Here is a 7,163-nt window from a genome sequence, read left to right as displayed (position 1 = left end):
ACATCGCAGACCCCACTGTGGCGTCGGGGTCTTGCCCCCCCCCACCATGTGTCCAGTGGGGGGTCCACCACCACCCTCCTGTCACTCCCCCAACCCCACCGGTCCCTTTGGGTGCATCGCCGCCTTTCCTGCTGCGGAGACCCCACGGAGGCACCCTCCCAAGGCGCCTGCCCAGAGCCCTCAGAGTGCCCCTCATTGTGCCCCCCCACATCCCCTCCTCCCGCCGCCGCCCCGCTTTCCTGGGGTTCTGGCTGCTGAAACTGCGCAACCCAACAACACTCCATGAGAGCCCCCCAGGGAAGCCCCCGAGGCCGGGAAGTACACGTAAAAAGGCCCACGTGGGGCTGGCTGTAGTGTGAGCTGTCCCCCAGGAGGCACCATTGGTGCCCTGGCTGACCACTGGCTCCGCCCCCCACCTCCCCCCTCCAGCAGCTTCCGCTTCCTTCAAGTCGGGGCGTAGCGCCCCTCTGCCATCCTCAGCCCTTTCATGATCATGTCTCATTAAAAATAAATACAGGGAATGTTTGAGGAGCCTCAGTTCAAGTGCCTTCGAATTAGTTTCCAGATTAAAATGTTTCTGAGAAAATGCTGCCCCAGTGACTTCTGGTCCATGCCCCCACACTCAGGATCTTCGTGTGTTTGTTGTAAGTGGGGTTCATGACTGCTTGGCATGTCGGGGGCACCTGGGCCTGTGGGTTTCTGGAAGGCAGGGGCTGTGGCGGTAGGGCTGCAACACTTAACTCTGGGGTGTGGCGCTCAAGCACTCGGTCTATAAGGGCAGCGCTGATCGAAACCGAGGGTCACGACCTTCCCAGAGTTAGAAGGAGGCTTCTTATGGGGAGTCTGCTCTCCACACTCTCAACCTGCCGACGAGGAGGCCGAGAATCCCAGGTTGAGTGACTTGTCAGTGGGGCTGTTTCCACACCCAGGTATTATGATAAATCTTATCTCTTTGGAGGCCTGATCTCCAAAGGCCTCCAACTGTATTCAACTGAGAGTAATAATAAACTGGTATTTTGGGAACACTTGCTACATAAAACAATGCTCTTGGCTCCTATCAGTAATTGTAATTCAAGTTCAGGCAACAAGGGTCAGGAAAAGGGGGTTGATGCTCTGAAAATTAATAAAGGAAACCTCAATTAAAGTTGGAGCGCCTGTAGGGGGAGCTCTCATGCTCTACCACTCATCCTCAATTACCCCAAAAAGGAAAAGACAAACCTTCCATCTCCAATAGGAAGAGGTTTTCTATTTGACTACCCTAGCAGGAGGAAGGAAGATTTTCTCCTTGCCTGGCAACAGCCCAGCCAATGAGAGATTGTCACAACTCAGTCAATGAAAAGCTGAAACTCCAAATTTCCTCCAATGGACTCTGTAACAGACCCTCCCAACTCCCACTTCCCTCTATAAAAAGAATGATCCTCTTCTTGGTTCTCCAGACTTGCCTATGGTTTTGCCATTAGACCTGACATTCGGAATTACAATTCTTTGCTGGTAAAATAACGATTTTTCTAGGTCAGCGATGCCATACCGCCACTGATCCTGGTCATCAAGGCTGACCGCTAAGGGGTGCTTGATCAGCACAGGCTTTGGCTGGAACAAGCGGGAAAGTGGTTTCCTGAGAGAAATAAAAACGCTAAACTCATGTTCATAGCTTGCTCTTGATCTCATCATGCAGAACAGAGGTCAGGATACCTGATGAGGAAGACAAACCAAAGCTCCTGGTCGCACTGCCTGACAACGCCCATGCCAACAAACCTGGCTTATTTCGTTCCATTATAAAGCCAAACAGTGCTGAGTGGAGTGGAAAACAGTTAGGAGATGACAAGAAAAATGGAAAAACCTGTTTGATAAAGACGCCTGCCTTCTTTCTAAAGAGAGAAACAAGAAGTTTTCACTGACTCAAGTCCATCTGTTTATCCAGTATCTTTTTTAAAAAATATATATTTTATTGATTTTTTACAGAGAGGAAGGGAGAGGGATAGAGAGTTAGAAACATCGATGAGAGAGAAACATCAATCAGCTGCCTTCTGCACACCCCCAATTGGGGATGTGCCCACAACCAAGGTGCATGCCCTTGACCGGAATCGAACCTGGGACCTTTCAGATCGCAGGCCGACGCTCTATCCACTGAGCCAAACCGGTTAGGAGGGCTTTATCCAGTATCTTAACGAAGCAGGTGAATGAATGAACAAACATTTACTTTGGACCTGTTACTTCCATGGCTTCACTGTATAATCACAATCCAGGGAGAAGAGAATTTAAACCCATTTTACAGATGAGGCAGCTGAGGACCTGAGAAGGGTAGTGAGTCCCCCGGCTTGTAGGACTCAGGATGAGGGCAGCACCTGGCCCTCTTCTTTGTGCTCTTCTAGGGGCATTTGCAACACTGTATTATAATGACCTGTACCTGTTCTGTCCCACACATGAGCCTGGGCATTACTGGTAGGCAAGAACTCTCGAGGACTTGTTTATCCAGCAACTAAAATGACACTTGGCACATAGCAAATTGTCAATGCATGTTGAATGAATGAATGAAGAAACAAATAAACTCGATGGAAAGCAGCAGAAGAAAGGGACGACATTATTTGATTTGAATTTACAGATTCTAGGTTCTAATCCGAGCTCTGCCATTTTCCTAGCTAGTCCACTAATCCTTCTGGCCCTTAGTTTTCTCACCTGTAACATCACACGATGGTGATGGTTGTTATTAACCTCCACAGTTTCCATAAAGATGAAATAAAAGCTCTCTTGCAGTCGCTGAGGTGTTGGAAGCCAATAATGACCAAAGTCATGTGGAATGGGGCTCCTGGAAGGGGAGAAAGAGAGAACCCCAGCTATCAATTCTTTGCACCAGGGCAGAGGCAGGATTCCCCGCCCCTCCACCCCCCCCTCACACACACACACAACACTACACACACAGAGAAGCCCTCAGATCCCCAGGTCCTGACAGAGCAGAGCCACAGGAAGTAAGTGGTGTCTCTTCCGGCTACTCCACACACACCCGTCGGCCGGTGTGAGCAAAAATGTGTGCTGTGCAATTATGGGCAACGTAACAAGTCCTTAAATACGAACCCTCTTCCTCCGCCCACAGTTTTCACATTTTCAGACGATGCTGGTGGGGGCCACTGGCTCTCAGCGGGAGCGCACATTCGAATCCCAGTTTGCGTCTGAAAGTACAGAATCAAGGCCTCATCCCAACATTCCGATGTCATGGTCTAGGAGGGACCCATGAAACTGATCTTTTAAGAGGAACTCCAGGTAACTCTAATGTACAGACAGAATTGGATGCTACCGAGTTAGGATGTAGGTTTTTCAATCTGGGCACATGGCAGGGTGCTTAGCATTGTTCCTGTTCTCTGTCCCCTACACGGCCAGTGATGACTCCCCTGGCTTATTGTGTTCCTTTATAAAGCGAACAAAATTGTGACACCAAAAACTGTGTCTCTGGGAGGCACAGCTGCTCCCAGCTGAGAACCGCTGGATCTGATGATGAGGATGGGAGGAGAGAGGCCATGGCGGCATTTGGTCCTCAAGGGGTAGTCACAGGACCTGCAGCCCCCGGGAGCCTGTTAGAACTGCAGACCCCGCCCCCACCCCGAGTGGGTGCTCCTGTTCATAGGGTGCCTGTCATTCACGTGCCAGTTTGAGAGCACTGCCCTGCCGCAGTGTTTTCTTTCCCTGGAAACACTTATCAACCGAGTTAGGTGATTAAATAGCCCTTTACCATCAGCTCCAAGACAACATGAGATCAGAGCCGCCAGGTGTCGAGGCAGGAGGCACCTGGAAGTCATCCATGGCAGGCTGGTCCCTTGCAGGACAGCTCATGAGGGGAAGTGGCAGGGAGGGCAGGTGAGAGGTACCTGAGGTGGGGACACCTGAATGAGGGGACCTGAATGTCCTAACCAGGAAACTGGGCAAGGGAGCCACTGCTGTCCCAGAGACCAGCTGTTTCCCCTGCCCCTGCCTCGTGGACACCTTGAAATGACAGTCATGCCGAGCCACAGCTTCCTGGTGCCTGAGCAAGGCCTGTCCCCGACGGGGCAAGGGCGAGTGGGAGGCCTGGGCGGGATGGAAGTGGCCTGGCCGAGCCACCAGGGCAGTGTGCGTGGGCACACCCTCTGCAGGGTTGGCAGGGAACGGAGAGCAGACCTGCCATCGGCACCTCACTGTCTCCTGGGAGAACCAGGCCTGGGGTTGCCTCTGACCTCGCCGGGACATCTGTGTAGGTGAGGGCTGGCTGGACCAGATGTCAAGGTCAACTCTGAAGGGGAGGGGAGGCCACAGGGCAGCCTCTGTGTGTGTGTGTGGGGCGGGGGGGACTATTATAGAAATGGGCCACAGTGATGGGAGGGAGCCCTGTGATATTTATCAAAACTAGCACTCCCCTCTCATCACCCTCTCCTTATCCCTGCCTATTGCCCCTCCTCCCTACCACTGAGCCGCGCCTGGCATTAATTTAGACATCTTCTTGTTCACTAGTGTCTGGAGTGTAGCCCTGTCTCGATAGACTAGGCTCCACGAAGACAGGGTCTCTGACTAGCTCACAGTGGAATCGCAGGGCCTGGGCCGGACCTGGCTCACAGCACTCTCTAAATGTTTGTCCAATGACTGGATAAATGAATGAGCAAACAGATAAGCTCCAGGGTGTTTTATTTGAAGGGTGTGCTCTCGAGAGGCAGAGCCCTCCAAGTCCCTTTACAAATATTTTATTTTATTGATTTCAGAGAGGAAGGGAGAGAGAGATAGAAACATCAATGATGAGATTCGTTGATCGGCTGCCTCCTGTACACCTCACGCTGGGGATCGAGCCTGCAACCCGGGCAGGTGCCCTGACTGGGAATCAAACTGTGACCTCCTGGTTCATAGGTCAAAGCTCAACGACTGAGCCACACCGGCCAGGCATGTTGAGTTCATTTTAAAGGGCGCGAGAAACAGAGGCCTCATGGGTCATGGAAGCGAGGCTGACCATCAGGAATCGTGGAGAAACCACCAGGCCGCTCCATGCACAACCCAGGCCCGTGGCCTTCTTCCTCCTGGAGGGTTAGGTACGTTCAAGGCGCTGCCCACGCTAGGCACATGGACGGTGGGTGGGAGGGGAGCCCGGCAGGGGCAGGGAGGCCAGGTGACTCCTGGGGAGGGTACAGCAGCTCTCCACGAATGAAACCAACGTGCTCTTACCAGATGCACAGCACCGAAGCGGATCTCAACACACACATCTAGCATTTTACTGCCTAGAGTGTGAAAACGTCTTAATGGGACTGTAAAAAGCTTAGACAAATGGAGACAAGCAGCCGCCCATTCGCTGATCCCGCCCTCTGTATGAGGGGCACCACATCTGCCAATTCAACTAACTGTCTGTCAAAAAATCCCACAACCGTTCCCAGAAGCTGATCCCTAAACACTACAGTGGACCAGCTTTTAGCGCAGCATTCGCATTGCGGTAGGTTTGTAAGTTGCCCAGAGGAGAGTTACAGCACAGGGAGGATGTGCTTCGAGCAGGCACTAGTCCACTTTATATACGGGACGCCCCTGGACTTCAGTGTCTGAGGCAGGTCCTGGGACTGAGGCCCTGTGGATGCCGGAGGATGACTGCAGGATCATCGTCCCCGAGCCAGGCACGGTGCGGGATTCTGCTGGAGCTGTGGTGACCACACCCACTGCCTGCTTCCTACCGTCAGGCTGGGACTCAGGCTGAGCTAATCATCATCAGGGGGGATGCTTAGGTCTCATCCATCTCAGAAGGACCTGGAGGGCTGCCATGGGGAGCGGAGGCTGGACGGAGCCTGAAGGCTGAGAGGTAGTAACCAGGTAGGGCGTTTAGTGAGTGGGGTGGGCAAGAGGGTGTAACCTAGACCTTGCTACTTACTGGGGGCCATGGACCAGCAGCATCACTGGGGGCTTGTCGGAAAGGCCCTGCCCCAGACCTACAGAATCAGAATGCACATTTGAACAAGACCCGGCGGTGATTAATTTGTGTGTTAAAGTAGAAGAAGCCAAACCGAGGGAAGAGAGAGAGAGAAAGAGGGGGGGGGGAGGGGGAAGCAAACCATTGCTGTAGGTCCAGCTCCCTTTCTCCTGCGTGAAGTCAGCAAGACTGGAGTGTAGGGTTCCAGACACCCGGTCAGCGTTTTCTCTTTGCCTCGCCTGCAGAGACCATTACATTTCAAGCAATTGAAATGCAACCAATAAACAGGATATTGACTCAGAGACTCCAGCAGAGAAAAGGCTCTCCTTTCAGTGTCTGGCCTTCTGGGTCATGGGTGGGGATTTGTACTTGAATGTTTCCTCCTCACAGATGCAGAGGTCAGCTCACCAATTAAAACACGAATGTTCTTGCCCTGGCCAGCGTGGCTCCATGGGTTGGGTGTTGCCCCAGGCGCCACAAGGTTGCTGGTTAGATTCCCGGTCAGGCATGTGCTGGGGTTTCCGGGTTCAATCCCCAGTAGGGGAAATGCAGGAGGCAGCAGATGCATGTTTCACTCTCACATCGATGTTTCTCTCTCTCTCTCTCTCTCTCTCTCTCTCTCTCTAAAAATCAATAGAAATATTAAAACAAAACAAACCTTAATGCTCTTAAGGCAGAGCAAACTTGAAACCCCAAGTGAAAAGGGGCAAGGAAATTCAGCCCAGCCCATAAAATGCATGATGCACAGGAAAAGGAAATCTTACCAGCAAGCAGGTGTCTCTAAAATGAGCAAGCACTTCACAAACCATATTCCTACCAGCCAGGTGACCCGTCTCGGCCCATGCTGTGCGGAGTGTGAACTTGGACATCATCGCAGGACAGGCACCCAAGCTCACTGAGCTCTCAGACCCTCTGTTCCCTATGACCCAGGGATGCCGTCTGCTCCAGCCATGTAAGGGAGTGGCCAGGAAGGCCCAAGGAAGCAGTGAAAGTGCAGAGATAACAGCGTTTCCTCACCTTATCACTGTTCCAGGGATCAAAAGGCTAACTGGCCGCCGGGGTGGTTGCGGGGTGGGGCTTGGCTCTCCCGCACCTCGGAGCTCGGAGCTCGGACAAGCAGTCCTCCCTGCAGCAGAGCTCAGAGCTGGCTGGTGGGAACTGGTGCTGGAGGAATCTGCTGCCTCCACGCTTCGCACACTTGGGCCACATCCAGGGTGCAGGGCGGACTCAGCCAGCCTGAAGCAGCCGGCACCACCGG

The 7,163-nt window shown here is 52.8% G+C and overlaps 1 long non-coding RNA gene across 1 annotated transcript; it reads right to left on the bottom strand.

Moving 5' to 3' along the window:
• Nucleotides 1-535: 535 nt before the first annotated feature.
• LOC102757936 lies at nucleotides 536-7,163 on the bottom strand. Its single transcript, XR_435192.2, has 4 exons — nucleotides 6,923-7,163; nucleotides 3,073-3,167; nucleotides 2,677-2,806; nucleotides 536-863 (listed from the first exon to the last, which is right to left on the bottom strand). It is a non-coding gene; the product is annotated as an uncharacterized LOC102757936 (long non-coding RNA).

Source organism: Myotis davidii, unplaced genomic scaffold (assembly GCF_000327345.1).
Source record: "Myotis davidii unplaced genomic scaffold, ASM32734v1 scaffold512, whole genome shotgun sequence".
Taxonomy (NCBI): domain Eukaryota; kingdom Metazoa; phylum Chordata; class Mammalia; order Chiroptera; family Vespertilionidae; genus Myotis; species Myotis davidii.
The sequence above is the reverse complement of the archived record's forward strand: the minus strand, read 5'-3'. Positions and strand labels throughout refer to the sequence as shown.